Raw genomic sequence first — 23,084 nt, 5'->3', positions numbered from 1 at the left:
GGGGCGCGGCGGCGGCAGGGCCCTTCTCCCCCCTGTTCGTGGGACACCGGCGCGGGGCAGTCTCCTCGAGCTATGGCGCTGGTCTTCGCGGGGTCCAGCGGCTCGGCGGCGGGCTCGCAAGGCGGCCGGCTGGTGGCGGTGCGCCAGCGCCCTGGGGCTCGTGCGTGGCGGGGCGGCTGCGGCGCTCCCGTCTCGGGAGGTGGCGCGCGGTCGGCCCCTTGCTGGATCCAGCCGGATCTGGTGGTGGGGGTCGGTCGGCGGCACATGGCGGCGGTGGTGCGTGCCCGGCGGCTCTGGCGCTATGAGCGCGCCGGGCGACGCGGGTAGGGCAGCGGCCGGGTGTGGCCGTTGCTCCGGTCGTGGGTGGCGACATGTGGAGGTCCGGCAGTGGTGGACTCCCGGTGTCGTGGCGGCTCCATGGTGGCTTGGCGGATCTGCTTGCGGCGGCGGCCGGCTTCTCCGGCGTCGGCTTGTCTGTGATCGGACCCTTTCGGCCTTCACTCCATCTCCTCGGCGCTCGGTTGTTACTCCCTTCGAAGGGCTGGCCCTTTCCTAGCTGTGGTCCATCGCTCGTCTCGCGCCCGGTGCAGCAGGGCCGAGGTCATCTCGCGCACAGTGCCGTTGGACCGAACTCGTCTTGCGCACGGTGCAGTAGGGCCGAGGTCGTCTCGCGCACAGTGCCGCTGGACCGAACTCGTCTCGCGCACGGTGCAGCAGGACTGACTCCGTTCCCGCCCCATGGTGCTGCAGGACCGATCTCGTCTCACGCTCCGGGCTGTAGGATGGGTTGATGGATGTCAGTGTTGGCCGACCTATTGGGTCTCGACGCTGGGGTGGGCCAGGGGTGCAAAGGTGTCTCCTTTTCTGCTCGTCTCTTTGGTTGGGGTAGCGGCGGGTCTCGGGTGTGGTGGTATCAAGGTCTTGGATGCCGGGGCGGTGGCCCTGGTGGCGGTGCACGGTGCTCTTGGGCAAAGCCCGTGTCTTGGCGCTGCCCGGTGACCATGGCCGTGTGGGCGGCATGCTTGCCGGGGTGTAGTGTTCGGTGGCGGTGAGTGTAGACCGGGGTGAAAACCTGCTCTATCTTCGGACGGACCGGCGACGGCGAAACTCGCTCCCTTCTTGAAGGTGTCGTCGCGGCTCTCCCCGCCCGTCGTGCGACTCCGGAGGAAACTCTGATCCTTGGATCTGGCGGTGGCGGCGCTCCGGTGTCATATCCTTCCTGAAGGCGCCGCCTTGGAGTCCACGGTTCACTGAATGCGGCTTCATCTCTTCGTGGTAGTGTGTTAGGGGTGGTGTTGCTGCGCTCAGCGCTTTTGTATCCTGCCTTGGGTGTGTGTGGTGTGGGCGTGCGTTTGTTTCGGATGATGTTGATCTTTTCTTTATTTATAAAGCGGGGCGAAAGTCTTTTTCGGTAAAAGTGGATCGAAACGCCGCCTGAGTCGCCCGACACAAGGACGAGTGGGGGGGCATTTCTGTTTCTTTAACACAGTACAATCGAAGTCACTCACATTCACGAGCATACATTCACCCTACAAACGCACACACGCACACCTTACCCCTATGAGTGATACATAATTTGTTGCATTATCTAGTACACATCATGTTCTTATTTCTGAATAATAGGACCGGTAGTGTGCAACACAAAAACTTCAGCCCGAGTCTCTTCTTTCACCTCTCGCAAAGCCCGATCGTTAGTGCTAGGCAACAACAATGAGCATCTTCGAGAGACTGAGCCGACACATGTTCTTGAGATTAACAAAGTTGCCACAGACGCCTTCGTAGTAGACGAGATTATCTCATCCCCACTTAACGCATATCACCGGAAGGCCTAGAATAAATTTAAGAATAACGTGAGCATCAATGTCAAGTCTAGGACTTAAACTCTGGTGGGCTGAGAATACCATTGCCCTCATAACCATCATACCGCAGCTTGGTTCGCCGTTTTTGTTTATTGATATGTTCCCTCACGGTCACAATGTTTTGGTAAAGGAAAAGGTAATAATACTCAATAGAAGAAAGTGGTGGAGAAGTGGCGGCAGAGGGGCCGTAAATATCATTGTAACTTGCCTCTGACAGCAGTCCTTCCTCTCATCGAATCATCATGGTTGCACATATCTTACTATTTTCTTGATAATCATTATCTTCATGTTCATCTCCAATTGATCCTCCAAGAAATATATTCAGACTTAGCACATAAATGAACTATGGGTGAACTACTACTGAAGAAACAAGGCTCACAGTTTAAGGAGTGACAATGTCTCTGTTCAACAGGCATGACTTTGCTATTTGCCAGTGTATTTTTTTATGATTGTGCGTTAGTGTTAACTGTGTGTATCCTAGTTATGCAGAGACCGAATGATTGCTCATTGCGTTTTTATCATGTTGATGCTTCATTTTGAGTGAATAAAATCCACCCTCGAACAAAAAAAAAGCATTGATGTTCCTGACCTAGCAGGGAAAAGAGAGGTTGGAATCACCGTCCCGATCTTTAAGGGCAGAAGAAAACGATTATTTGACCAACGGTTCTCACTCTCAGTCATCGACACTCTCTGTGGGTCCCGGGGAGACCCGCCAAGTCCACGTCTTCACATATAAGACAGTGACATGTTTGTTTTCCTTTTATTTTTGCGAGAACACATTTTTGTCTTCAAGGGGCACAAAAAGCCATAGACCTGTATACTAGTCCTTTTGGAGGCTAGTCTTTGTGAGAACAACCATCCTCGATGTGGAAGTAATTTAGTGAAGTTTGCATACCATTTTCATTACAAGTACTCCCTTCATAAAGAAATGTAAGAGCATTTAGATTACTAAAATAGTGATCTAAACGCTCTTATATTTATTTACAGAAGGAGTATAAAACATACACCAAAATACCTCGACTCACTAACATTTCCAGCTAATCAAATAATTTGCGTAGGTCTGGCTCTAATTAAGTGGAGTTGCTTGTTTTAAAAACACAAAACATACTCCTAAAATATCAGGACTCGGTCTCATTTCCAGCCAATCAAATAAGATGAAAATGTAGCTCTGGATCTATCAATATGTTCAGGGCTAGAAAAGCGGTCTGACCACTGAAACAGACGCTTGCTGGCTAATGTTGCTTTCAACAGGGATTTGGCCAACTCCATACCAAAAATCACCCAACCTCGTGCGTTCTATTAACTTTTTATTCTGTCTTTCGTCATTGGGATATTGAAGCGTCATTATTTTTCTAAAAAAAGTCTCATATGTAGCTATCCGAATGACTCGTGCATTTGCGAAGTTGCCCACATGAATTTGCGAATGAGTTTTGTTATTTGCTGCCCACATGAATGTCTCAGAAAAATAGATATTATCACAGATTTGCAGTTAACTCAACATATTTTCAAAGACGGCCTCACACACCTTAGCGTCAGCGAGTGGTATAGATGTGTACACCTGGCCTACTCCTGCATCATAAGCGCATAACTGCATAAGTACACCACTGGAATTAGGTAACTGTGGCAAGAAGTCAACCCATCCTGTGTCCTGCCATACATAATGCTAAGCAGCTGCGTATCCATTGCGGCAGCGGTGCTGCTGCTGCTAATCTCGGCACCGGCGGCCGCAGCAAGTTGTTTGGTCAAGTTTTCTTAATTACCACATTTTTACATCTATAAAACATTCCCCAAAATATCTCGACTCGCTAACATTTCCAGCCAACCAAAAAATTTGGATTTTTTTTCCTTTTTTCAAAAAGGGGTTTTACCCCAGCCTCTGCATCAGAAAGATGCATACGGCTTATATAAATAAAAATAAATCCAGTAGCATAGTCATCGAGTAACGTGGTGCGAAGAAAAATACAAAAGGCTCGAAAGAGCTCAAACCCAAAGCCACAACCGGCTGGCAAACACAATAGGAGCACTACATGCCTATCCTATTACATGACCGGCATCCAAACCGGTTGAAAATAACCCGCGCTACCATTTCCCATCGGGTAGACGCAGTAACCAAACGCTCCCTGGCCTCCGTCGGAGTGAGTAGCGACCACATACGGATAAGCCGTGGCCCTGAAGATAACCTGCAAAAAATGAATATTTGTTGATCTGTTAAAAACCAAGTCATTTCTGCAGTTCCATACTGCCCAGAGTAAAGCACAAACTCCAACACGAATGTGTCTTGCAGTATCGGAATCAACCCCATCAAGCCATGTTCCAAATAACATATTGATAGAGGTGGGCGGATTGATATTAAACGCAATATTAATTGACCGCCACAGAATCTTAGCCAACGGACAATCGAGAAAGAGGTGTTTGATGTTTTCGTTATGATCGCAAAAGCTACACCTAGATGAGCTCATCCAGTTGCGTTTTGCCAGGTTATCCTTAGTCAAAATGACTTGTTTATGCACAAACCACATAAACACTTTGATACGTAAGGGAACCTAACTCTCCAAATGTGAATCGAGGAAGGGACAACGCTAGAGTTAATGACATCCAGATACATAGACTTAACTGAGAACACACCGTTTCTAGTAAGTTTCCAAGACAACTGATCTGGTTGCTGGGGTGAGCTGCACCTGCATTAAACGTCTAACAAGGTGGAGCCAGGCCTCCCACCGATTTCCAACTAGCGTTCTCCGAAAACTAATATTGAGAGAAGTGGATTGTAAAACAGTTGCAACATAGGCTTCTCTACGTCGCACAATATTGTACAGAGTAGGATATTGAAGTGCAAGGGGAGTCTCCCCAAGCCACGTATCCTCCCAAAACCTCGTAGTGGCACCAGTCCCGACAATAAATTTGGACTTGTTGAAGAAAATTTGTTTAACTCTCATCAAACCCTTCCAAAAAGGTGAGTCGGAAGGCCTCACATTTACCTGAGCCAAGGTTTTAGCGTAAAGATACTTATTACGCAAAATCTGTGCCCAAGTAGTTTCCGTCTCAGATGATAGTTTAAATAGCCACTTGCTAAGAAGACATATGTTTTTGACTTCCAAATTTTCAATACCTAGACCCCCTTGGTCCTTCGGCCTACAGATTATATCCCAGTTAGTAAGCCTATATTTTCGTTTGAGCTCGTCATTCTGCCAAAAGAATCGAGATCGGTAGAAATCTAACCTTTTCCTGACTCCCACCGGAACCTGGAAAAAGGATAAGAGAAACATAGGCATACTAGTAAGGACCGAATTGATCAGAATCAATCGTCCTCCGTATGACATGAGCTTCCCTTTCCAACAGCTCAGTTTCTTTTCAAAGCGATCCTCAATGCATTTCCACTCCAAGTTAGTCAGCTTACGATGATGAATGGGTATACCTAAGTACGTAAACGGTAAGGAGCCCAATTCACATCCGAACAATTGTTTATACGTGTCCTGGTCATCCTTTGCTTTTCCAAAGCAAAACAATTCGCTCTTGTGGTAGTTAATTTTGAGGCCAGACAATTGTTCAAATAAGCATAACAGCAGCTTCATGTTTCTTGCTTTCGCCAGGTCATGCTCCATAAAGATGATAGTATCATCCGCATACTTAAGAATGGAAATCCCTCCGTCAACTAAATGTGTGACTAGGCCACCTACCTGCCCTGCATCCTTTGCCCTGCCTATTAAGATAGTGAGCATATCAGCCACTATGTTAAACAGGATCGGTGACATCGGATCTCCTTGCCTTAGCCCCTTGTGTGTTTGGAAATAGTGACCTATGTCGTCATTCACTTTAATCCCTACACTCCCTTTTTGCGTAAAGGAATCAATCTGATTTCTCCATGCCGGATCAAAACCTTTCATACGCAACGTTTGTTGAAGGAAAGGCCATTTAACTTTATCATATGCTTTTTCGAAATCCACTTTGAAAACTACGCCATCAAGTTTTTTTGAGTGAATTTCATGGAGCGTTTCATGCAAGACAACAACCCCTTCAAGGATGTTTCTATCAGGCATGAAAGCAGTCTGGGACGGATGAACCACAGAGTGCGCAATCTGTGTTAGTCAATTCGTCCCGACCTTGGTGAAAATTTTGAAACTCACATTAAGCAGACATAACGGTCTGAACTGCTCAATGCGGACCGCATCTGTCTTCTTAGGAAGAAGAGTTATCGTTCCAAAATTTAGCTTAAACAACTGAAGCTGACCCTCAAAGAACTCCTGGAACATGGGCATCAAATCACCCTTAATAAAATGCCAACACTTTTTGTAGAACTCCGCCGGAAATCCATCCGGTCCTGGAGCCTTATTATTTTCCATTTGTGTAATGGCTTCAAACACCTCTTTCTCAGAGAAAGGAGTAGTCAGGAGCTCATTCTCGGCAGTCTCAAGTTGAGGAACATCCTCAACCCTCGACTCATCTAAGGACACAAAATTCTCTTTCGGGGGACCAAACAACTGCTTATAATAGTTGGTAATGTAGAATTTCAGATTGTCTTGACCAACTATCGTCCCTTCGTCTTGCTCTAGCTGGAAAATTCTTTTTTTATGATGCTTCTCATTAGCAATCATATGAAAGAATTGAGTATTGTCCTCGCCCTGTACTATCTTGCGAACCTTAGCTCTCAACGCCCACTTTAATTCCTCCTCGCGAAGAAGCTCTTTAAGTCGCATCTCCACCTCCATCTTTGTTTCCAACTCACTGGAATCCAAGATAGAAGTTTCAGCTTTAACTTCAAGGTTTTGAATAAGGAAGAGAAGTCTCTCCTTCTCCGCCTTATAAATACCATGCGTGTGTTTAGCCCATCCACGAAGGAACCTTCGGAGATGACGAATCTTGCATTGCCATCGCTCGATAGGTGTCCTTCCTCCTGAATCTTTAGCCCACTTCTTGGCTAACAACTCGAGGAAACCTTCTCTTTCAAACCAGGCAAGTTCAAACGAGACAATGTTCTTGTTGCCCACAAAAGTTTGAACTCTCGAATCAACTAGTAACAGTGTATGATCAGAGACACCTCGTGTCAAAGCCTGCACAGTTACCAGAGGAAACTTCTGTTCCCATTCGACACTTGCTAGGACACGGTCAAGTTTCTCAAACGTTGGGACCGGTAACGAATTAGCCCAAGTGAATATCCTACCCGAAAGCTCTATCTCTCTGAGATCCAAACTTTCGATAATAGTATTGAACATGAACGACCATCGGCCGTCAAAATTGTCGTTATTCTTCTCTTCCTTCCTTCGGATAATGTTAAAATCCCCCCCCCCCCCACTAAAAGGGGGAGCTGCTCATTACCACAAATACGAACCATATCCGCCAAGAAGTCTGGCTTGAGCTCTGATTGCGCAGCTCCATACACCGCCACCAAAGCCCAATCAAACCCATCCGCCTTAGTTCGAACTCGAAACTTGACGGCAAAATCCCCCAAAACTACACTCCGAACTTCCAATGTGTCGCACTTAACCCCAAGTAAAACCCCACCGGATCTTCCTCGAGGGGGGAGGCAATGCCAATCAAAGTCTACCCCCCGGACAAATTGGAAAGAAATTGTGAAGTGAAGTTGCTTCTTCCAGTCTCAGACAATGCAATAAAATCTAACTGATGTTCAATAGAAGCCTCCGCTAGAAACCTTCTTTTAGCCAAGTCTCTAAGACCTCTGCTATTCCAGAAAATGCCTCTCATAGTTCATCATGAAATTTTTTGGCAGTGCGGATCCTAGCACTCCTACGTGCTGCCGAGACGGGGTAAACCTTCCGTTTCCACGTCCGCTTTGGCTTAAGGAGACCATCAGCCAGATTGGCACAGTCATTCTCAGCTTCTATCGACTCGGGCTCATCTACGTGAAGCGACACCTCAGGGATGGTGTCCTCCTCCGTCTCGGGTAGTGCAGGGTCCAGATCGGCACACAAGCCATCAAGGACCCTAACCCCAAGCGCATCTATCTCCGAATCGTTCATAGGTTTAACCGCAGCAATGTGACGGATCATTTCTACCGCACGATCTACTTCTAGATCAAGAATGTCGTTAACCGACCTAGAGACCTCCAAATCATTTTTACCAAGTGATACACCTATTTGATTCGCGTTATGAATGATTTCAACATCAGTAAAATGCAAAATGGAGTCCGACTTGTTAACCGACATACCAGTGGAGGTCTCGACGTCGCGCAACTTGGCAGCTCGCAAAGCACACCTCAGCTGCATGTCATCAACGTCCAGCTGCTCCTGCAGCCTCCCGCTGACCCGCCTCCCTTGGGAGACAGGATCCGGGATACCACCAAAAGCGATGACCTCCTCGTGTGAAGCTCTGCTAGGGGAAAGGCCTTCTGCCCCTCCCCCAACAGCGGCGCCCCGGGCCATAGCCACCGGGGCAGGAGAGAAGCGTGGCGACGACTCCCGCGGCATACGCACGGGCGACCCGCCGGCAGTGGGGTCCGGGGAGACGCACGCGCGGTACTCCGGAGAGGCAGCCGGTGAGACGGGCGCTCCCCCCGACCCACCCACCGCAACGGGGCTAGGAGAGACGGCGGCCTCCTGCACGGCCGCCCCTCCATCCACGCGTGGCGACGAGGAAAAAGGCGCCACGTCCTCCATGGGCGCCGTCAGCGTCGGCCTCATAGGGGGCTGGGCCTCCTGCCCATCACCTGGAGCCATGGCCACAGTCGCGGCACCAGCCAGTGCAGGCAACGGCGAGGTAGGAGTCGTGGGACCGGCCATCTGCCTGTCAGTATCTCTTGAGTCGGGAACCGTTGTTGGACCCGGAGAAACACCCCGCGGCCGAGGTGGTGCAGAGAACGATCCCAAGGACCCAAGCTGCAAAAAAGACGTCGGAGCAGCCCCGGAAGACGTAGCAGGAGCCATACCAGAAGATGCAGACGGACCCACCGGACCCTTGGTCCCGTCTTCCTCACCCCTAGCCAAATCTTCCTGGTTCCCCGGGGCACCTCCTCCCTCAGTCGTATCCATAGGGTTATCATCCTCAAACTCATCGAACAAATTAGGATCCTCGTACGAAACGTCCAGCTGATACATAACACCATCATATGTCCAAGGCACCACATTCGGCAAGAACTCGATATTAGCCCCACTGACAAGTAAACGCGCTACCCCGTTGGCCCGAGTAAATGGCATATCCACCTGTTCAGTCTTGCCGATCAAAGACCCCAAACTCCACGTTACCAAGAAGCTATCCAAGGGATCAGATGGTGCCCCGGAGAAACGAACCCAAATCTGCCTCAACGGCATGCCCTGCGGCTCCTTCTTTTTCCACGCATCAAACTGTAACACAAAACTAGTGCCTGTAACCCTGCACATACCAAACTTGAGGATTCGCACCTGATCCTCCTTAGACCGAAACTCAACCTTGTAAGACGTATCACTTAGCTTGAGCAACGACCACTGAAAATTACCCAGAGCGAGTTCCCGCAGCTGCTGAATAATTTGCGCCTCGGTCAACGGTCCATGGACTACCTTCACCACCCCTGGGAAAGAAGTCTCTACCACTGGTGCCACAGGTGCCACTTTGGGAGACTCGAAGAACATCAACTCCGAGCAGCAAACCCCGAAAATCTGAACAGAAGGCTTAGGCCCAAGCATAAGCGGACACTCAGCAGCGGAATGCTTAGGTCTCCGGCATAGGTCACATAACTCCGCAGTGCACTCAGCCATAAAGTGTCCCGTGTCGCCACAACGAAAACACGTAAGCTTCTTCTTCTTAGCCGCCCACTTGGACAACTTGTCAGCCTCTGATTTGTCTGTACCATGCTCCGACGCAGAATCACCAGTCTGCATGGGTTCCGGCAACGTAACTTCGGCTAGAGCCTCAACCGTCTCCACCGCCACCTGCGGTAGATTCGATCCACCGTCAGCCAACTCCGTCTCAACCGTGCCTCTAATAAAGTGGAGTAGTTTGTTTTAAAAAATAAAACATATCCTCAAAATATCTGGACTCAATCCCCTGTAGCTCAACCGTTGGACCATACACAACAAAGAAAGGAAAGGAGTAGGGGGAAGGGGAAGTAAGCATCGTGCGGAGTGCTGTGTATACATCAGTCGTCTTCTTCCTCCTATACCGCTCTTGGTCTAGAAGTTGGTGGCGCATGACGCAACCGCCGCACCACAACCCACGCTACTTCTCATCGACATGGTACTCCAATGTTGTTCAAGTCACTGCCACCACAATGGCCATCGCGCCCTGCCAAAATTGCCAACAAAGTCACAGACTATGAGTATCCCGCCGATGGGAGAGAATGAGGGGAAGAGGCATGCCGGCGATCCTGGATCCAGGGCAGCCGTCTGTAGCGGCACCGACAATTTTTGGGAGAAAAGTGATGGAGACGGGAGTGAGATAATGTAGAGATGGGGAGAGAGGGACAGAAGTTGCGCTCATACACCCACCATGATCGTTTGCTAAATCCCGTAATAAGGGGCGAACAACCCATCATGACCTCTCCGGAAACTTTGTCATAAGAGGCAACCGATGAAGGTAAACCCACACAGTAGCCAACAATTAACCATAAGGACTTAGGTTGGTTGCCGCTTTGGCTTGAAAAGAAATCATGCCAAAAAAACACTCTGATCACAAATACCACGCATCATACGCATTGCACTCACATAAATCACCAAAATAACTCAAAAATACGCGAAAATTGGAACCCTTGCGGCCTAGAGTCTTTAGTATTTACTCGGCATTGTTGTGCCCGGCGCAGCAGGAGGAAGAGAGGTCCAAATCACAGTCCCCACATTTAAGAGCAGAAGAAAAATATCATTTGACCAATGGTTCTCACTTCTGACTAATCGAAATTTTGTGCGGGTCCCGCGGAGACCCGCCAAGTCCAAGTCTTCCCCATATAAGACCATGACATTTTTGTTTTGAAGGGGCGCACAAATCCTTGGACCTGTATAGTAAAAAAAATTGGGACTATTCTGTGTGAGAACGACCATGCTCGATGTGGAATTGTTTGGTCAAGTTTGCTTTAATTGCCACCTTCTTTACAAGTATAAAACATACCCCAAAATATCTCGAATCACTAACATTTCCAACTAATCAAATATGGTGGATAGCTCTGCCTCTGATAAGGTGGAGTACTTTGTTTAAAAAAATAAAACATATCCCCAAAATATCTGGACTCAATCCCATTTCCATCCAATAAAAGAAGTTGGTTATATAGCTGTGCATCTATTAATGTGGAGAGGGGCAAAAACTGTCTACACCACTCATGCAGAAGCTAGCCGCTAATGTTGCTTTCAACAGGCATTAGCTACCAGAATGCCGCTAATGTTGATCCAAATCGAAAAAATCTGGCACGTAGCTACCATAATGACTCGCGTGCATTTGCAGAGATTCATAAGAAATGAGTTTTAATTTATGAATAAGTGTTGCTATTTTTGCACACATGTCTCAAAAACATATATATTTGCGCAAAACTTGAAACTTCACGTAACATATTTTTCCATTATTAAAAGTTTTCCAGTTCACCTAACATATTCTCAAAGACGGCAACGGCATCACGCATCTTGTGACGTTAAGTGAGTGGTATAGAGTATAGACATATACTACTCGTCTACACCTATGTAGCAGAAGTGCACCCATTGAATTAGCTATAACTCTAGCAACAAGTCAATCTATCCCGTCACAACCCAGGCCACGGGCGACGAATGGTACGAGGCCCAAGCGGGACGGGTCAGCCACGTGGGAGACTATGGGTAGAATCAGAGAACGGACCAAATCCAAACAAAAAACAGCCCACCTCATGTGCTCACTTTAATTTACAAAAATAAATTATAAATTTGGATTTTGAAGCGTCAAAAAATTCAAAAACCAATCTCGCATGTAGCAACCAGAATGCCTCGCATGTATTTGCAGAGATTCATAAGACATGGCTTAATTTATGAATATGTTTTGTTATTTTTGCACACATGTCTCAAACACAAATATTCACGCGAAACATGAAACTTCACATAATATATTTTCCATTTTAAAAAGATTTTCAGTTCACCTAACAAATTTTCAAACACGGTGACGGCCTCACGCATATTGTCGTTAGTGAGTGGTATGGAGTATAAAGCTCCTTTATAGCACAAGGCAGAAGCGCACCCACTGAAATTAGCTAACTATAGCGGCAATTCAATCCATCCCATACATGGCTTTAAGCAGCTGCGTATCCATTGCGGCAGCGGTGCTGCTACTGCTGCTAATCTCGGCACAGGCACCGGCCGCAGCAGGGGCTCCACCGATGTCGGTAGGGAAGCCGGGCTGCAACACCACCTGCGGCAACGTGAGCGTGCCCTACCCGTTCGGCATGGGCCCGAAGAGGTGCTACTGGCCGGGGTTCAAGCTAACCTGCGACAACAACGGAAGCAATCTCCCGCGGCTTCTCCTCGGCGATGGCTGTGCCGGCATGTTCAAGGTCGTCAAGATCTCCGTGGAGAACACTACGATGCACATCATCAGCCACGGACTGCAAGCCATCAACATGAGCGGCGGCTCGGGCAGGTGGAGTCTCGGGGATGCTGAGACTGAGAACATCGGCGCCAGTGGGGTGCCCTACTTGCTTCACCCAGGTTTAAATGATTTCATCCTCACGGGTTGCAACGTGCAGGCGACGCTGCTGGGGAACCGGAGCCTCGCCAGCGGCTGCGCTTCTTTCTGCCCCGCTGATGGGTTTGGCGGTGACCTCATTTATTCTGGGGGAAAATCCAATACCTGCTCCAACATCGGCTGCTGCCAGTCGACCATCCATACTGCCAGCGCGTCCTACGGCGTGGAGCTCAAGCGGCTCAACTACAGCGGCGTGGACAGCTCTTCTTTTTTGCCCGTTCACGTGCTCATCGCCGAGGCGGGTTGGTTCGACTTAGACCACAACCGGGAGATCGTTATGAACCTGCACTGGGAGGAAAACCAACACGAAAATCTCTCGAGGAAGGCTGATCAAATCAGGGTCCCCGTGATTCTCGCGTGGGCGTTGGCACACGACGCAGCAGTGTATAACACTGGCCATTCGCGTTGCCCTCGCGAGGCAGCCCAGAGCATCTGCAAGAGCGCCCACAGCGACTGCATTGTCGGAGACACCCTTCAAGATCAAGCCAGAGGCTATTCGTGCCACTGCAGAGAGGGCTACCAGGGCAACCCTTACCTCACCGGAGGATGCCAAGGTGAGTTTACAATTTGACATGTGAACACGCCGGTCTTATGCGAACTTAACTCTATATTTTTACTGAATTATTTGCATTGCTTTCCACATGTGTCACGTGGTTATTTTTGTTCGTGGACATATACGCAGATATCAAAGAGTGCGATCAAAAAGAAAAACATTTCTGCTTCGGGGACTGCAAGGAACTGCCGGGCTCGTTCCAGTGCCGGTGCCCGAATGGAACGCATGGCAATTACACAAAGTCCGGTGGCTGCATCATCATCGAGTCTGAAGATACAATCCGAGGTACTCCTAGCCTGCCGATTACTAGTGCGTGCAACAGGAGACAATGGAACAATTAGTGTTCAATAGTTAATTATCTCGCTCCATTTATATATTCTTGAGAAAATAGTACTAGTAGTAAATGTGTCAACTGCTTTTCAGGTCATAATAACTTGGGTTTAATCATTGGTCTCTCGGTCGCTAGTGGCCCATTTATTCTACTTTTGGTTCTTGGTGCAATCCTGACTACCCGTGGTTTTAAGCAACGCAAGGCGAACGTGCTGAGACAGAAGTTCTTTACTCAAAACCGTGGCCAACTATTAAAGCAATTGGTTTCTCACAGGGCCGACATCGCAGAGAGGATGCTCATCACTTTAGAAGAGCTAGAGAAGGCTACCAACAATTTTGATCAAGCCCGCAGGCTAGGTGGAGGTGGACATGGCACTGTCTACAAAGGGATTATGTTAGACCTGCATGTTGTGGCCATCAAGAAGTCAAATATTGTTGTGAGGAGAGAAATAGACGAGTTCATAAATGAGGTTGCCATACTCTCACAGATCAACCATAGAAATATTGTGAAGCTCCGTGGATGTTGCCTCGAGACAGAAGTGCCTTTACTTGCTTACGAGTTCATTTCCAATGGAACACTCGCCGACCATCTTCACACGGAAGAACGAGGATCGCTACCTTGGAAAGATAGGTTAAGGATCACAAGTGAAATAGGCAAAGCTCTTGCTTACCTTCACTCTGCTATATCAGTCCCTGTAATACACAGAGATATCAAACCCTCCAACATACTTCTTGATGATGCCTTGACAGCAAAAGTGTCAGACTTTGGAGCTTCAAGGTACATTATTCCTGTGGATCAAACAGGTACAACAACTGCAGTGCAAGGAACTATAGGGTACTTAGATCCTATGTATTATTATACTGGACGCCTAACCGAAAGTAGTGATGTTTATAGCTTTGGAGTCCTTCTTGTTGAATTGCTTACTAGGAGGAAGCCATCTCTGTATAGATCTTCCGAAGGTGATGGGCTTGTCATGCAATTTGTTGCACTACTTGCAGAAGGCAATTTGGCAAAACTAATAGACCCACAAGTTATACAGGAGGGGGTAGCGAAGTGGAAGAAGTTGCTACTCTAGCCATGGAGTGCGTGAAACTAAGAGCAGAGGAGCGACCAACCATGAGGCAAGTAGAGATGGCGCTAGAAGCTCTCCAAGCACCCAATAAGCGTGTCCAGGCTGATTTGGTAGAAGAAACAGATGAGAAGGAATATGCAGCAACAGGCTATCCATCCACCAGCCAACAAGCAAAGAAAAACGAAGGAAGCAGGTGTTATAGCCAAGAAGATGAGTTCCTGTTATCTGCAACATACCCTCGATAGTTTTGCTTGCTTGTAAGTGAATTTTTAGCCATGGTGAATTGTTTCTGTTATTGTAAATCAGTGCGTGTTTTTATATGAATATATATGCCGAACAGAACTTGAGTGTATGCTTCATAAAAACTGAATGCACCCAACTATGTTGTTCTAATTTTGCATGCTGCCCGGCTCTCAGTCTTGATGATCATCTATATATCTATCTTCCACACCTACTCGTAAGACTGACCAAGACACTATCCATCATTTCGTTGCACTTATACGTATTTATTGATGTGTCTATCCTTGTCTCCGTTACAAATTGTGCAACTTGTGGTAGTAGAAGCAAGGTAGCCGCTCGGGTTTTGGGCATCTTATTTAACCATTGAACCCCGCGATGTCATTTGATATCTCAGTATCGTCTTGGGAACATTGAACTGCACACCCCAGAATGCAAACTATACCAACACTACGGTACAGTGCATGTAATGCAACAATTGGTTTCATCTCTGTTGGGATTAAACCCGACGTTGTGTCCGGATACATGTATGTGTAAGTGTCCGACTAGTACAGGGATTAGTTACCTAGTAGGATTAGTACTAGCTAGGCTAGCTGCTAATATATATACATGTACCCAGCCCCCTGTAAACCAGACAGTGAGTTGAAGGAATAAACTCAAGGCTCGATACGAGCCTTTGGCAACCGAGCGTTTCGCGTGCGTGTGTGTACTACGTCCAGCCATAATCGATCAAGTAGATTAGGCTTTGTACGCGCGTGTGGAATTGCTTCGGCCAGCGGTAGATCAATCAGGCGCACCTGCTTTGCTAGTTGGAGGCTAGCTTTGTATTGCGCTGGGTGGATTGATCGGACGAAGCTAGCTTGTGTTGCTTCGTCGTCGTCTGTCGTCGGTTGTATCACCGTCGCCGGAAAGTACTCGGCGTCGGGACTGGGCCAACAATTGGTATCTAGAGCAAGGTTGATCTTCTAGTAACGGAGGATCATGTCGGACGACGAGAAGAACAAGCAGCTGGTGGAGTACTACGGTGCAACTTGGCGTAAAGCACTTCGTCGAGTTCGTCAGCGAGTTGATTCGTCATCGTCGTTCGTCGTCGGTTGTATCATCATCGCCGGAATGTACTCGGCGTCGAGTCTGGGCCAACAATCTCCACGCAAAAATTGGAATTAAAGCAATGGAGGAGCGACCGAAGACAAAGAGTCAAGATTAGAGAGAATGTTAGGTAATCTAGAATTATATAAGTTACGTAGGAGTACTAGTCCGGTTCATATGCAAGTTCGTGCGATGCTAGTTGTGTACATGTAGTAGGAGTCCAAGTGTTTGATTAGTACTAGTCTGGTTTGCATTAGTACGACTCAGATGTCCGTCACTAGTAGAAAATAGACATTTCGTCCAGAGCATTAGTCCCGGCCTGGTTTATCTAGGTTTGCGCTGGCTCCCTTTCTGTGTTTTGTATGGAAGCAACTTATTTGAGGTTCTGAAACTGGAGTACTAGCTAATCTGTCACCGTATATCATAGGAATTCAGAAAGAGGTTACAGATGATGGTGAGGTACTGAGGAATACTAGAGCTGGTAAAATTCCCCGGCCCTGGTTGGATGGTCTAGCTGCCTCTTGCTTCTTCAGTGCAATCAAATTAAGTTTAGTCAGCTCTTGCTCCCTTTATTCTACAGGGAAATATGTCAAGCTTCAGGTTCTCAAACTAGTATTACTAACTAGCAGAGGAACCCTAAGAAAGAACTATCAGAGGAAACAGAGCCAAAACAGAGCATGGGAGCAGATGACACATCAGAGGAAGAAGCTTTTGTCGAACCAACAAAAAACCAGATGCCGTAAGGGGACGTCGGTGCAGACTTGAGATTCTGCTTCACTGCTTTTTATTGAAAGCATAACAGAGGTCCCTACCCTATGGACTGTTAGTTTGTCCTTTTAATCACTTTGTTAGAACGTTTGCTTTATCATCATGCATGCTCATAATTACTACATTCGAGTTCTTTTTTCCTTTACGAAATGCTGTATTTGAGGCAACATTCCCAGCAATATGTAGCTCGAAAATCGTAAGTATATGGCACTGTGATAGCAATCCATCTGGAAGAACAGCGAGACAAAAGGCAAGGAAAGTTGGAATCAAATCAGTGGAACATTCAAGATATAATAACGAAAGATGATAAAATTCTTGGCGTGGCGTCTCGGCCAGGGAAAGAAGATGAAGATGACCTGGCTGTTCTTTCTTGGGTAGAATCAAATTAAGTTTAGGCTGGTGTTGCTCTTTGGATTAATTCTGGAAGGTCAGGTTCACAAACTGCGTGTGCTCTTCTTTAGTTCACACCAAGACAAGTGAGTACCAGTACACGGCGAAAACTGAGCAGCAGATGAGAGGAAGAGGCATAGCCTAGCCCAAGACATTTTCCTCGCTGACGCCGCCGGCTTCAGGAAAGACCGCGACGTGCACTCGTGGCGCAAGACGGACCAAGCAAAATTACAAACGCGGGAAGGAAGGAATCATCTTTTGCCAGCGATTTGTCCAAGCAAAGGAGGGCATCATCTTTTGCCTTGATCAAGCTAAGTATCGACCTTGCTTGCATCAATCGACCCGGCCGGTACAAACAGGGAGCACTACTGCATTGCAGCTTTACGCCTTTCAATCCACACCACACCACCTGTGACCCAACCAAAGGTCCCCTGAGAGCAAGGAGGAGAAATTAATCATGGCGATGGTGCTGGACGCCTTCGCGTCCTACCTCGGTGACCTGCTCAAGCAGGCGGCGGAGGAGGAGCTGGGGATGATGCTCGGCGTCTCTGGCGACATTGACAAGATGGGCGTCAAGCTCGGGGACCTCAAGAACCTCCTTGCTGACGCCGAGAGGAGGCGCATCACGGATGATGGTGTGCAGCAATGGGTGACCGAGCTCAAGCGCGCCATGTACGAAGCCACTGACATCCTCGACCTCTGCCGGTTCAAGGCGATGGAGAGGGGATCATCTCCGCCGGATATGGGGTGCTGCAACCCCTTGCTCTTCTGCCTGCGGAATCCCCGCTTCTCCCTTGAAATCGGTGGCCGCATCAAGAAGCTGAACCTGACGCTCGACTCCATCAAGGAGCGAAGCGCTGATTTTAGCTTCCTCAATCTCGGTTACTATGAGGATAGGATGATGGCCCGTCCTATTGCTTCCTACCGGAAAACAAATGCTGTGTTGGAGCAATCGGGTGTGGTAGGTGATCAGATTGAAGAGGATACAAGAGCCCTGGTGGAGAAGCTGGCTAACAAAAATGATACTGCTGATGTCATGGTGGTCGCTGTTGTTGGTGTCGGCGGGATCGGCAAGACCACCCTTGCAAAGAAGGTCTTTCAGTGATGAGGCTATCCAACGCTGGTTCAATACGAAGATATGGTTGAGTGTCACAAAAGAATTCAGCGAGGCTGAGCTGCTCAAGACTGCCATCATCACCGCCAAAGGAAAGCTCCCAGACGGCGGGGCTCAAGATAAATCTCTACTTGTGCCGGCTCTTGCCGTCGCCATAAGAGACAAAAAGTTCTTTCTTGTCTTGGATGACATGTGGGGAGACAATGAATGGAATAACTTCCTGAAGGACCCGTTCAGCTATGGTGCTCCTGGTATCCGAGTCCTTGTCACCACAAGACACGGGACTGTTGCCCGAGGCCTAAAAGCCGTGCATCCGTATCACCATGTTGACAAATTGGGACCTGAAGATGCATGGTCATTACTCACGAAGCAGGTGAGAGTATACTAGTAGAAAAGTGGGCAACGGTTCAGGCCGGGGCAGCCCATTAGTCCCGGTTCAGACCAGAACCGGGACCAATGGGGGCATTGGTCCCGGTTCGTGAGCCCAGGGGGCCGCCCGGGCCATGTGGGCCATTGGTCCCGGTTCGTCTGGACCTTTTGGTCCTGATTGGTGGGACGAACCGGGACCAATGGGCCTCGCTCCTGGCCCACCACCATTGGTACCGGTTGGAGGCATGAACCGGGACCAATAGATCCCCTTTATTTCCGGTTCATGCCACCAACCGGGACCAATTGTGCTGCCTATATATACCCTCGCCCGCGAGCAAAGCACTCCAGTGCTCTGTTTTTCTGGACCGGCGAGGGGAGGGGTTTGTGGTGCTCTAGATCACCTCCTATGCACATGAGGTGTTTGATGAAATGCCCGATCCACACTAGTTAAGTTTTCTCCTCTCGAAGCTCGACCTCAAAGCTTCATTTTCCTCGAGATTTGTCTAGATTTAGCGGTCCGTCACGCCCCACCCCCGTCTTCACCGCCGTCGATCACCCGCGCCGATCTCATCACCGACACCACCGTGGTGAGCCTCTTATTCTTATCTTCTTTCTGAAAGGAAAAATATTGTTACTTGTATGTTTAGATAGATACTTGTATCATTTTCTTACTTTTATTATTGCATCTTACATAGTGCGATGGTTTTGGTATCCGCCCCCGTCGGCCCTCGTCCTGTCTATGATTCGGATGTGGTATATATATTAATCTTTATAACTATTGGTTCATTTATTGTTTATGAAAATTATGCGGACCAACGTGACATAGATTTTATTTATCTAGGATGTATGTGAACCGGAAATTCCAACCGACCCTATTGTCGAGAGGTTAAATTTAGTTGAAGAAGAAAACAATTTCTTGAAGGAAAAAATAAAAAAAAATTGAGGAGGAGAAGATGATATTGGAGTTGCATGTTGCGGATGTCGTCGATGATCACAAGATCAAGATGGATGCAATGCGCTTGAAGATTAGAAAGATTAGAAAATATGCCATTCATACCGAGGCTTGGTATCATTATGCCGTTGGATCAATTGTTACCTTGGTTGCGATTATGATCGCCTTTGTTTTCGCATTAAAATGTTTTACATAGTTTCAATGTATGGTTTAATTAATTAGATGCTCTGGAGAGCTATATGTTGTTAGATGAGAACTATGTATGTACTTTGCTTTTAATGTGATGATGAACTTCTATTAATTTGGACACTTAATTATATATAACGCACGCAGATGAACCGGCAATGGATGTACGGTGACAGACACACCTCCGAGTACATTAAAGGCGTGCATGAGTTTCTCGATGCGGATGAGGCAAACAAGCAGAATGGTTTTATGTGTTGTCCATGCCCTGATTGTGGGAATACGAAGTCTTACTCTGACCGGAAAATCCTTCACACCCACCTACTTTATAAGGGTTTCATGCCACATTATAATGTTTGGACGAGGCACGGAGAAATAGGGGTTATGATGGAAGACGACGAAGAAGAAGAGTACGATGACAACTACATGCCCCCTGAATACCGTGATGCTGCAACGGGGGAGCTGGTGAAGATCAAGGGGAACCAGACAATGTGCCCAATGATGCTGCAACGGGTGAAGCTGCTAAAGATCAAGAGGAACCAAACGATGTGCCCGATGATGATGATCTCCGCCGGGTCATTGTCGATGCAAGGACGCAAATGCGAAAGTCAAAAGGAGAAGCTGAAGTTCGATCGCATGTTAGAGGATCACAAAAAAGGGTTGTACCCCAATTGCGAAGATGGCAACACAAAACTTGGTACCGTACTGGAATTGCTACAGTGGAAGGCAGAGAATGCTGTGACTGACAAAGGATTTGAGAAGCTACTGAAAATATTGAAGAAGAAGCTTCCAAAGGATAACGAATTGCCCGACAGTACATACGAAGAAAAGAAGGTCGTATGCCCTCTAGGATTGGAGGTGGAGAAGATACATGCATGCCCTAATGACTGCATCCTATACCGCGGTGCATACAAGGATCTGAAGGCATGCCCCGTATGCGGTGCATTGCGGTATAAGATCAGACGAGATGGCCCTGGTGATGTTCACGGCGAGCCCCACAGGAAGAGGGTTCCTGCGAAGGTGATGTGGTATGCTCCTATAATACCACGGTTGAAACATCTGTTTAGAAACGGAAAGCATGCCAAGTCGATGCGATGGCACGGTGAGGACCGTAAGAAAGACGGGAAGTTTGAGAGCACCCGCTGACGGGTCGCAGTGGAGAAAAATTGTGAGAAAGTACTGGGATGAGTTTGCAAAGGACCCAAGGAACGTATGGTTTGCTTTAAGCGCGGATGGCATTAATCCTTTTGGGGAGCAGAGCAGCAATCACAGCACCTGGCCGGTCACTCTATGTATGTATAACCTTCCTCCTTGGATGTGCATGAAGCGGAAGTTCATTATGATGCCAATTCTCATCCAAGGCCCTAAGCAACCCGGCAACGACATTGATGTGTACCTAAGGCCATTAGTTGAAGAACTTTTACAGCTGTGGAATGGAAACGGTGTACGTACGTGGGATGAGCACGGACAGGAGGAATTTAACCTAAAGGCGTTGCTGTTCGTGACCATCAACGATTGGCCCGCTCTCAGTAACCTTTCAGGACAGACAAACAAAGGATACCACGCGTGCACACACTATTTAGATAACACTAAAAGTATATACCTGGACAAATGCAGGAAGAATGTGTACCTGGGCCATCATCGATTTCTTCCGACCAACCATCAATGTCGAAAGAAAGGCAAGCATTTCAAAGGCGAGGCAGATCACCGGAAGAAGCCCGCCATGCGTACCGGTGATCACGTACTTGCTATGGTCAATGATTTACACTACGTAATCTTTGGAAAGGGTCCCAGCGCAGTAGCTGTTCCGAATGACGCTGAGGGACACGCATCCATGTGGAAGAAGAAATCTATATTTTGGGACCTACCCTACTGGAAAGACCTAGAGGTCCGCTCTTCAATCGACGTGATGCACGTGACGAAGAACCTTTGCGTGAACCTGCTAGGCTTCTTGGGCGTGTATGGAAAGACAAAAGATACACCTGAGGCACGGGAGGACCTGCAACGTTTGCACGAAAAAGACGGCATGCCAACAGTCGATCTGTCACGAGGCGGGGTACATGTAGACCCACAGTACGGAATGACAACAGTCGATCTGAAAAATCTTGGGTACACTGACGAATCGTTCATCCTAGCCAATGATGTGGCACAGGTTACCTATGTGAAGGACATGTCTACCAGACCGAGAAAAAGAAAAGATAAGGAAACGAATACATCATACGATGAGCCAAAGTGCCACATAGTTCTTTCAGGAAAAAGGGACATCTTGGGAGTGGAGGGCAAGACAGACATGTCTGAAGATTATGAAAGGTTTCATGAAATTCCTCCCTTGAATGTCAAGGCTGACCCAAGCGTCCTGATAAACGATGAAGATTATCCATGGTTACGGCGCAATAAGCAAATGACACAAGCGAAGAAAAAGTGAAGACTTTCTCCCACAAGTATTATGATGATACCATGCCAAATTTGTAACAGACGAGTATGCTATGCCAACTTTTTCAGAGTTCATTTGAAAACTATGAATTTAGGTCGAATTTTCTCTATAGGTGCATCTATGTTCATTTTTTTAGTAAAGTTAATCACAAACTTGTAATTCACACAAATTTCAAAGAATTCAAATTTTAACTATTCAAATTTGAGTTTATAATTTTTCTAAAATTAATGGCACTAACAGAAAGTTTATAATTTTGCTGACCTAAAAGCAAAAAGAATTAAAAAATAAAGCAAAAAACAAAAAAAAGAAATAATACAGAAAGCAAAACAAAAACAAAAGCACGTCCCTCTCTGCGTTGTTGAGCTCCTCTCAAAGTGAAAAAAAATGCCTACAATATTTGTTATGACTAACTAAAATTACCAAATTGAGTATAATGATAAAACACAGTAATATTAAATAGCAGGAAAAACAATGACTCAAAAATCAATTTTTATTGTAAAGTTATTCATAAACTAGTGATTCACACAAATTTTAAAAAATTCAAATTTAAACTATTCAAATTTTAAAACTAATTGCACTAACAGAAAGTTTATAATTTTTGTGACATAAAATAAAAAAGAAATCACTACAAAACTATAAGTATTTAGTTCCAAGTAGAAATGAAAAAAATAGCAAAAAAAATGCCACCTACTGGGCCACCATGGCCTGAATACGACTAGAAACCCAACCATGGGCCAGGATTCAGGCCCACAGGCATTGCAGTGACAGATTAGGCCCGAAAGCCTGCAGTTGAGAGGAGCTCGAGAGGGTGGGCGCAGCAGCGCTTATAAACCACTCCCGAGCCCTCTCAACTAGCGAGGTGGGACTAAACTTTTGGGCGCAGGGCAGCACAAGGCCATTGGTCCCGGTTGGTGGGACGAACCGGGACCAAAGGGGGCATTGGTCCCGGTTCGTGGCACAAACCGGGACCAATGCCCCTCTTTAGTCCCGGTTGGTGCCACCAACCGGGACCAAAGGCCGCCGCTTCCCGCCCTTTGGGCTGGGTGCCACCAACCGGGATCAAAGGCCGCCGCTTCCCGCCCTTTGGGCTGCTGAAAAGAGGCCTTTGGTCCCGGT

The 23,084-nt window shown here is 47.4% G+C and overlaps 1 pseudogene; it reads left to right on the top strand.

Moving 5' to 3' along the window:
• Positions 1–12,018: 12,018 nt before the first annotated feature.
• On the top strand, positions 12,019–18,418 carry LOC119283754 (annotated as a pseudogene).
• The last annotated feature ends 4,666 nt before the right edge of the window (positions 18,419–23,084 follow it).

The sequence above is a fragment of the Triticum dicoccoides genome, chromosome 4A (genome assembly GCF_002162155.2).
Source record: "Triticum dicoccoides isolate Atlit2015 ecotype Zavitan chromosome 4A, WEW_v2.0, whole genome shotgun sequence".
Lineage (NCBI taxonomy): Eukaryota > Viridiplantae > Streptophyta > Magnoliopsida > Poales > Poaceae > Triticum > Triticum dicoccoides.
Note: the sequence above shows the minus strand (reverse complement) of the source record. Positions and strands in the feature narration are given on the sequence as shown.